Raw genomic sequence first — 10,406 nt, forward strand, 5'->3', positions numbered from 1 at the left:
GCCCCTGCACATTGTGTGTGTTTTTCATATGTTAAACTTTTCCTAAATCTGTTTGTGTGTGTTTAAAAAAGATGAGATTCATTCGGCGATGAACAGATGAGAATAACACGAGCAAATTGTGATTTGAACATAACACAACGCAAGAACAGTGTTGTGGTGGATTTCAGATGTTAAATCTTGTCTTCATTTAGATCAGTTGCATTCGTGAATCTCTTTGTGGTTTTTCTGTGTGTTAGATGTGATGTGAGGTCAGTGACTCACTCTTGTTCTGTATATATGAGGATATATTGATGTTCAGCTGCTGTATGATAATAAAGATTTTACTGTTGAAAAGAAACTTCACAGCTCTTTAGTGGACAAACACTGACATGAAAGACATGAACTTAACAATTTAATTTAAATTTAAATCCACATTATATATGATTGAGTCATGTTAAATAAAAAAAGCATTGTGTTGTAACTTGATATTGAGATTATTAACACCTCTGTCCTGCTTTATCATCGTATCTACAGATATGAAGAAACTGTGTGAATGTCTTGAGATTTCTTATGATAATAGAGTTTAAAAATAGGGGCTTTTTCTGAGTTCAGCTTAATAAAAAACTAAAATAAACACAAGTAAAACGAATAAACATTAATAAATGAAACACCCCAGTAACCAGTAGAAAGACATTAGCAACATACATAATGTAATGCATATTTAAATGCATTTGATGGAAGGTGCAGAACTATAAAAAGTTTGTCCAGTCATTGGATCGGTCAATAGGACGTCCTGCTTGCCAGTCAAACTACTTCATGTGTGTCCTGATTCGTGTCCTTTATTTACTGTAGGCCAAAGTGTTTCTTATTAAACAGAATATGATGATATGTATCGTTTCCACAACAAAAACAGATTAAAATTCATTCAAATTACAACAAATTCAATTATTCAGTGATGCATCAATTATTTCATATTATTAATGCAGTGCATCATTACTAAACTCCGCCCTCTGGCGGTGAGTTGGGGTAACATCACAAATTTGATTGTTCGTGATCTCAAACCGAGTAGTTTAGGTGAATATACGCATTTCAATATATTATTGTTTGGGACATAATCACTCTAATGTCGAACACTATAAGGGCAGATAGTATGCGAAGTAGTTTGTAGGGTAAGTTATGTATTTGAATTATCCTCGCACCGTGCTCGCAAAGAAGATCTTCCTGTGAGGAGGAGAAGGAGGCGTGGCTTTGAGGAGCCGCGCCCCCTTTGGGAGGATGGGCCTATTTTTCTTCTATTGGTATCTTGACTGTAAAAGTACTAAAACAATATCCAATAAGACAATCAAAAATATTTATTATAAAAGTATCTTTATATAAAACATTTAAAATGTTAAAAAAGTGTATGTAGAAAAGTGTATTATTTGTTCATATATATAATGTGATATTTGTTCTACTCGGGTCATAGGTGAGCTTTGTGGTGCTCTGTGGGAAGAAGTTCTTTGTAGACAGTGAGGACTGTTAATGATTAAGTTGACGAAAACACTTTCTAGAATGTCTTGCCCTGGGTTTGACTGATGAGTTTGGTACTCTCAAGTTCTTTTAGGTGTGTTTCTTGAACAAAATACAAAAATAAAGCGCTCTAGTGCCATTTCAGCAAATGAAGAATCAGTCATTCTATGCATTCAGTCCTGCTTCCTGATCACGGAGAGGAGTGTGATCAACAAGTTGAACTGTTGACATATATATTTCGTTTAGTTAGCGTGTATTATATGAAAAACCTATAAATAACATAAAGTCCACGCCACACACAGAATACAAAGAACCACTTTATTCATTTATTAATAATGTCATGCATTGTGTATTTAGTATAACATGTTGAGGAGCTCGATCACAACACTAGCATGTGTTTACTGTTAAAACAGCCATTACTAGTTTATCCATTAAAAGACATAAATGATCAGACACAAACACTTTTTTAATAATGTTTATATTTAGCTGATAGTTGTTTAAGTAATTATTAAAAAAATATATATATTTTTCAATTGAGCTCAACAGCATATGAAGATGATCTTTTAAAGAGGACAGATCATGAGATAGTAAAACTGTAGATGTTGATGATGTAACAGATGTGATGATGAGCATCTATCAGCTGATCAAACTTCATCTTCTGCTTTAATCAGTAAAGTCTTCACAACTGTTGTTAATTCATTTTCTTTAGTTTTTACTGAATCTGTCAGAAAAGAGAAATGTCAACAATTTGCCACTGAAATAACATTTAGAAATGACATTTACAATATTATTTAAAGGAAATATCATCAATAGAGTTTTACTTCATTCTTACAAGAATTGTTCTTTCACTCCACTGAAGTACACAAATGAACATTCATTCATTCATTCATTCATTTATTTTGTGAAAGATGTGTCCAGATTAAACAGATTCTGACTGCTAAATATAAATGTTTAAAAGTATACTAAAATAATTACAGCATATGTTACAAATGAAACGACACATTAACTTTTACGTCACAAAACTATACCATTAAATAACTAAATGATTAAAAACTCAGGACAGTGTTTGAACACAAAGTGTAATTAATAATGGTTTAATAATAACAGTTTTACACAAACTTCAGGACTGAAATCTCACTGTAAATGTTTCAACACTGTGTACTTTTGTCTTATTGTCTTTAACACTCTTATTTATTATTCTCAGGTTAGGTAAAGTAAGTCAAGTCCGGCCTAAATTATAAGGATTTCAAATCCTCACCATTTGGTCTGAAGACTCCTTTGTGTTTTATGTTCGTGCTCAAAGTCTAAAAACACTCAATTAAAACCTAGGCAGGCAGTTTTTTAAATCAATTATATTTTTGTTCATTGGTTACTTTTCTGTCAATAACAAACTTTTAAAGGCAAGTAATATGAGTTGACACTAGTTTCTCTAGTATTTTACAAAGGTCAGAGAGATTTTTAGTTGTTCACTTGAGTGGAAAACTAAATCTACATGATCATGTTCAGAGGTTTAATTTCTCTTTTGTAAATCAGACTGTTTGAGTTTAATAGTTTTTAATAATTAGATGTAATGTCACTGTTGTACAGCAGGTTGTGTTGTCAAAGACTTGAGTTACTCACCTTTAACATAAACACTGAATCTCTTGTGTATTGTCTCTGTCTTGTCTTGGATCTTCATCTTATAATCTCCAGAGTCTGAGGTCTTGCTGTGTGTGATGATGAGATCTCCAGTCTTATCGTTCAGCTTCAGTCTGTCTCTGAATCTCTCATCAGCATTTCCAGGTATTGACGTCTCATTTGTTTCTCTGTTGATCTTTGCCAAGATTTTATTTTCCTCATCAAACTTCCACAGTATCTCCTGATCTGTCTGTAGTTCATTGAAACCAGTTTTTAGAGTAACAGATCGTCCCTCCGTTACCAGCAGAGACTCCTCTGGAACATTAATCTCTGTTGAACAACACAAACACAAAACTATTGTAAACAGTTTAAAAACAAAGACTTTTTCACATAATTACAAAAAATAAATATAAACTGTGTCAAAGTTGAGGACACAATAAAAATGTAAATCATACCGAAATTAAAAGTTGTAAAATATTGAAAAAAACATTCAACATGAACTTGTTCAGATATTTAATTTCTCTTTTGTAAATCAGACTGTTTGAGTTTAACAGATTTTTATAATTAGATAAAATGTCATTGTTGTACAGCAAGTGGTGTTGTGAGCAAAACAACAAATAAACATTGAAAACAATTGTTCATGACAATAAATCTCCCGTCTTATCGTTCAGCTTCAGTCTGTCTCTGAATCTCTCATCAGCATTTCCAGGTATTGACGTCTCATTTGTTTCTCTGTTGATCTTTGCTAAGATTTTACTTTCACCATTAAACATCCACAGTATCACATGATCTGTCTGTAGTTCATTGAGACCAGTTTTTAGAGTAACAGATCCATCCATCGGCACCAGCAAAAGCACCTCTATTAAATAAGTCTCTGTTGAACAACACAAACATAAAAACTATTGTAAACAGTTTAAAAACAAAGTCTTTTCCACATAATTACACAAAATAAACATAAACTGTGTTAAAGTTGAGGCCACAGTAAAAATGTTTAATAGTTTTTAACAACTGGATGAAATGTCATTGTTGTACATAAGGTGATGTTGTGAGCAAAACAACAAATAAACATTGAAAACAATTTTTCATAACAATAAATCTTGTGATTATATCAGAACATATAATTGTTTACAGACATTAAATTCAGATTATGATGACACTAAAAGACTTGAGTTACTCACTGTAAACATGAACTCTGAATGTCTTGTGTATTGTATCTGTGTTGTCTCTGATCTCCATCTTATAATCTCCAGAGTCTTAGGTCTTGATGTGTGTGATGATGAGATCTCCCGTCGTATCGTTCAGCTTCAGTCTGTCTCTGAATCTCTCATCAGCATTTCCAGGTATTGACGTCTCATTTGTTTCTCTGTTGATCTTTGCTAAGATTGTTCTTTCATCATCAAACATCCACAGTATCTCCTGATCTGTCTGTAGTTCATTGAGACCATTTTTTAGAGTAACAGATCGTCCCTCTAACTGTTTTAGATTCTCTACATCTTCTACCAAACACACAAGAACACAAACAGTGTTTTAAGAACAGATAGACTTATATAACACAGTATTGTTAAATGTGTGCTGTCTATGAATGACTGCAGTTTCTTCAGTATAGAGACATTTGTTCTTCATCATTATGTTGATAAATGAGTGTTTGATAGTAAATATATTCAGTTAGTCACTCTGTATTTATGATTGACAGTTAATGGTCACAATGTTGTCGGCAACTGTGACAACTTCCGGTTCGAGTTAGTGTGTCCCAGCACATGCATTTGATAAACACTCAAATGTAAATGCATGTCTATAACAAAATCACTACATACTTTAAGTGTGTAGTAAACAGTAAGTAATCAAATTAGGACGCAGCAACTGTATAAACCTGGAGGCAGGTGTGTTGAGACAAGATGGGACTAATCTCTGCAGGACAGTGGCCCACCAGGACCAAGTCTGGGTAACCCTGGTTAAAAGTTTCAAACTACACTGAAGATGACGTCACACACAGAAATATCATTTGAAATAAAGTCAGATGTCTATAAACTTATAACTCATGATATAAACATGATCAGATATGAAACAGTAATACATTTACATTTAGTCATTTAGCAGACGCTTTTATCCAAAGCGACTTACAAGTGGGGTAGGTAATGGAAGCAATTGGGACAGCACAAGTACAACAAAAGCATAAGTGCAATCAAAAAGAAGACTGGTCTCATATAGCCTAACACAGTATACAGAATCATTCATTCATAATTTTTTTTGGTAGAGAAGAAAATAATAATACTTTGATTTCATAATCAGGGAGTTAAACAGAGTTAAACAAGTTATGACAGAACTTTTAAAAGACTATTAGTGACTGAATATAAAGAGGTTTTGTTTCTTCAGTGTGTTTAATAATTTTTAATAACTGGATGTAATGACATTGTTGTACAGCAGGTGATGTTGTGAGCAAAACAACAAATATACATTGAAAACAATTGTTCGTGACAAGACATCTTTTGATTATATCAGAACATATAATTGTTAACAGACATTAAATTCAGATAATAATGACATTAAAAGACTTGAGTTACTCACCCCTGACTAAAGAACACTCTATCCCACCTGAAGAACACAAACAGTGTTTTAAGAACAGATAAACTTATATAACACAGTATTGTAAAATGTGTGCCGTCCATATCAGTATAGAGACATTTGTGTAGACATTTAATGTTTTTGAGCTGGACCGGTTGCATCCCGTGCTGTGTGCTGTGATTTATCGTCCACCCAAATACAGTAAGGACTTTATTAATGACTTTTCAGATTTTTTGGCTGGGGTTATGCCAAAGGGTTTTAATAGTTGGAGATTTTAATATCCACATTTGTTGTCCCTCAAAGCCATAAGATTTCTTTGGCCTTATTGACTGGATAGAGTTTGTGAATAGCCCTACACATGAGCATGGGCTTACATTAGATCTGATTTTGACCTGTCTCTATGTAAAATAATAATCAAGAGACAGATAACTTATACTTACACCAGTAAATAGCCTAATCCTGGATTCTATTGTGTTCACAAAATGTATTGTATGTATTTTTTTAAATGATTACTTAACAATATTTACAATTGTAAAGAAAAATATGTTCAACATTTTTGGTACAATTTACAAAAGCGATTCACAATATAATAAAAGTGTCGTCATGAATTAAACGTAACAAATGTTAAAATTGCATATAACGGCACACTTACCAACCAGAAGACACATCAGAATGACCGTGCGAACCATTTTCAGTTAGACTACAAATCAATCCAGTGCGAATAAAGAGTGCAGTCTGAGGAAAAGCGCTTTTAAACACTATATGTAGACGACCAATCAAAAGCGCCAATAGCGAGCACGAGCGCGTGGGAGCGCGTATCTAAAACAAATTTGCGGAGTTGGCGGTAATTTCTCATGACTGTGTGAGCTCGACAACCCACACGAAAGTCGATGACTTCGGGTCAGTCGCGTGTTTAAACAAGCCTGTGTATTTATTTATTTTTTGCTGTGACTGACAAAAGAAAAATGTTCAGAAATTAAATGAGCCAATGAGATGTGAGCAGGAAAAGACTCCCTTCGCACACACTACACACAGACAGCCACAAACATTGATGACCTTGACTAAAGTTCACACATTGTCAGTAGCAAATTTTACGAAAATAGCAAAACGATATGAAAGAAACATGAAAAGAAGAAGATTGCACCTTTTACTTTCTTATTCTGTAGCTAAAAGACACGTTTTCATCCCAAAACAAAGAAGGTTTATTGTTATAACAAACTGTAGAGAATATTGTGCTGTTATGCGGTTCACCGTAACATAAATCCAGTTTATATTTGTATACATCATATTAATCCTTGTTCTCAATACTGTGCAATTCGAACAAAAATTTTAGGCAATGTGTGGTGGACTCATGTCTCGACTTTGCTTAGGGCCCCCAGAATGGTAAACACGCCCCTGCACATTGTGTGTGTTTTTCATATGTTAAACTTTTCCTAAATCTGTTTGTGTGTGTTTACAAAAGATGAGATTCATTCGGCGATGAACAGATGAGAACAACACGAGTAAATTGTGAATTGAACATAACACAACGCAAGAACAGTGTTGTGGTGGATTTCAGATGTTAAATCTTGTCTTCATTTAGATCAGTTGCATTCGTGGATTTCTTTGTGGTTTTTCTGTGTGTTAGATGTGATGTGAGGTCAGTGACTCACTCTTGTTCTGTATATATGACGATATATTGATGTTCAGCTGCTGTATGATAATAAAGATTTAACTGTTGAACAGAAACTTCACAGCTCTTTAGTGGACAAACACTGACATGAAAGACAGGAACTTTATAATTTAATTTAAAGTTAAATCCACCTTTTATAGGATTGAATCATGTTAATTTAAAAAAGCATTGTGTTGTAACTTGATATTGAGTTTATTAACACCTCTGTCCTGCTTTTATCATCGTATCTACAGATATGAAGAAACTGTGTGAATCTCTTGATTTTCTTCTTGAGTTTAAAAATAGGAGCTTTTTCTCAACATGAACACAAATATTTTAAATGTGCACAAAGTTTTGTTTCACATTCTGGAAGACGCTGCTCTTGGTTTTGTTTTTTAATCAGCCTGTGCATCAGCGAGAGATCAGATGTGGTCTGATGTCTTGAGGACGAAGAAGAAATGTGGTTTTGTCTGATAGATGGACAAACAGGTTGTGTATCTGTGTGTGTGTGTGTGTGGTCATGTGGGGGGTGATGGGTTCTTCCTGTCCGTTCACATGCACCACACACACTTTTGAACAACAAACCTAAAGTGTTTTAATAACAAATAAAAGCCAAAATGTATATTAGTCATGTTGGTCTTTAGATTATTTTACCAGTTATTAAAAAGTGTATAAAAATTAAATGTATCCTCATTTATATAACATGGTAATGAAAAACCTTCGTATAACTTCAATTAAACAATACATAATGAAAGTTAGCAACTATATTTAAAACATTTGTGTTAGGCTTTACAACTACTAACGATCTTTGGAAGTGAGCACTGACGGAAATGTTCGAAGAGGTACGGAAATCAACGAGAAGAAATCCTTCCTTTGACTTTATACGGCGCTGCGCAAATCGATCTTCGTATGACGTCAAAGTATCGCGGGTGCCATTCGAGGCCATACGAAGCGGTCTGATCTCGCGGTACTTGTCAGACGCCGGTCGATCTGCTCAGTCTGAGGTATCTCATCTCTTGCATTTCCGTGACTGCTCGAGCCCTGATCAGTACCCGTGGGTCATTTCATTAAACAACACTGCATGCTTGTCTTGTCTATCTGTAATATTTTATTGAAATAAGGATGTAAGTAAATGTAGCCCAAATGCTAAATCAAAGGTTTAAGGATTACAAACATTTATGTTGTTTCTTAATCCTTAAGTATAATAATCTTCATTTGGGAAGGAGTTTAACTCATCTACTCTACATTTAAATCTGCATATGATTTATTTTGCATTTGATATTTTTACGATGATTAAAATAATCACAAATGCAACGAATAAAAATTAATAAATGAAACACCCCAGTAAACAGTAGAAATACATTAGCAACACACATATTGTAATGCATATTTAAATGCATTTGATGGAAGGTGCAGAACTATAAAAAGTTTGTCCAGTCATTGCATCGGTCAATAGGACGTCCTGCTTGCCAGTCAAACTACTGCATGTGTGTCCTGATTCGTCTCCTTTATTTACTGTAGGCCAAAGTGTTTCTTATGAACAAGTATACGCTGATATGTATCTTTTCCGCAACAAAAACAGATTCAATTTACAATCAATTGTAATTAAATAACAACAAATTCAATTATTCAGTGATGCATCATTTATTTCATATAATTAATTCAGTGGATCATTACTAAACTCCGCCCCCTCGCGGTGAGTTGGGGTATTATCCCAAATTTGAGTGTCCGCGATCTCAAACCGAGTAGTTTAGGTTAATATACGCATTTCAATATATTATTGTTTGGGACACAGGCACTCTAATGTCGAACACTATAAGGGCAAAAGTGGTTTGCAGGGTAAGTTATGTATTTAAACGGATCCTCGCACCGTGCTCGCGCAGACGATCTTCCTGTGAGGAGGAGGAGGCGTGGCTTCGAGGAGCCGCGCGCCCTGTGGGAGGTCATGTTAATATCCTGCTGTCTGTGCTGTGTGATTTTGACCTCTAGTGGTGAAATGATGAAACTGCAGTAGATGTCAGACAGGACATTACACTAATAAAGAATATGAACACTTGTGTAGAACCAGCTCTATATATATATATATGTGATCTAAATTAAAGCATTGTCCTCACATCCTTACATCAATAATGTCACGCCCTGGTGCTGGCACCTCTGTTCGCCACCTGAGGGCGCCATTCCCATGTGTTCTGTCTATGTTTTGTAAGAACTCCAGTTCCCCTCATGCTTTGTCTCGATAGCATGTATTGTTTTCACCTGTGTCTCTTTACCTGGGGCCCGTTTCAGAAAGCAGGGTAAGTGCAAACTCAGAGTAAGTCAACCCCAGAAAACGGAATACTCAGGGTTTTTGGTTTCAGAACGCGAGGTATGTCAAACCCGCGACCACGGAGTAAGTCAAGCCCATTTCAGAAATCGAGGTATTTTATACTCCGAGTGAGTAACCAGAGTAACCTACTCCGTGAACCTAACCTGGTCGGGAGCAGGTTTTATTCCGCAAACCCAGGGTTTGTTACAATCTCCTCCCCCTTTTCGAAGTGAAAGCGAGCGGTGTTGAAATTACATACGTCATTTGTTGATTCGTGTTCCTAATCGCGCTCAATTTAGTCACACAGAACTTAAAATGGCATGTCCGTTTATTTAGGAACCCATAGAAGAGGAAGCTGCATTAATTCGCAGAGAATTATATTTATGTCGGGAGAGAATTGTGAGGCCCCGTTTGGACGTTTTATCTTAACTTTTAAGGCCAGTTTAAGAAGTATATTTAACATTTCCCAATCAGGCATCTTACTAGCAAGACCATTTTATTTCTTTAAAGTTTCCTGAATAAATGATGTTATTGTATTTCTACGACGGCGTTTTAGTGGCACGTTAAAAATAAAATAAATTCAAAATTACGAGATTAAAGTCGAAATGTTACGAGATTAAAGTCGAAATGTTACGAGAATAAACTCGTCGTAATACGTATTTTATTTTCGTGAAGGTTGTAGTTTAAGAGTTGAAGTTATGTTTGAGCACGTCATCTGAATCAGTGAGTTAATTCGTAGTTCATGTCAGATTTTTTCTTCTGAATAAATTCAGTTTCCTACAT

General features: G+C 34.8%; 1 long non-coding RNA gene across 1 annotated transcript; it reads right to left on the minus strand.

Annotated features, from left to right (window-relative positions):
• Positions 1 to 1,792: 1,792 nt before the first annotated feature.
• LOC130429394 (uncharacterized) lies at positions 1,793 to 6,560 on the minus strand. Its single transcript, XR_008907593.1, has 5 exons — positions 6,320 to 6,560; positions 5,671 to 5,697; positions 4,284 to 4,601; positions 3,109 to 3,979; positions 1,793 to 2,209 (listed from the first exon to the last, which is right to left on the minus strand). It is a non-coding gene; the product is annotated as an uncharacterized LOC130429394 (long non-coding RNA).
• Positions 6,561 to 10,406: the final 3,846 nt, after the last annotated feature.

The sequence above is a fragment of the Triplophysa dalaica genome, chromosome 10, assembly GCF_015846415.1.
Source record: "Triplophysa dalaica isolate WHDGS20190420 chromosome 10, ASM1584641v1, whole genome shotgun sequence".
In the NCBI taxonomy this organism is placed as follows: Eukaryota; Metazoa; Chordata; class Actinopteri; order Cypriniformes; family Nemacheilidae; genus Triplophysa; species Triplophysa dalaica.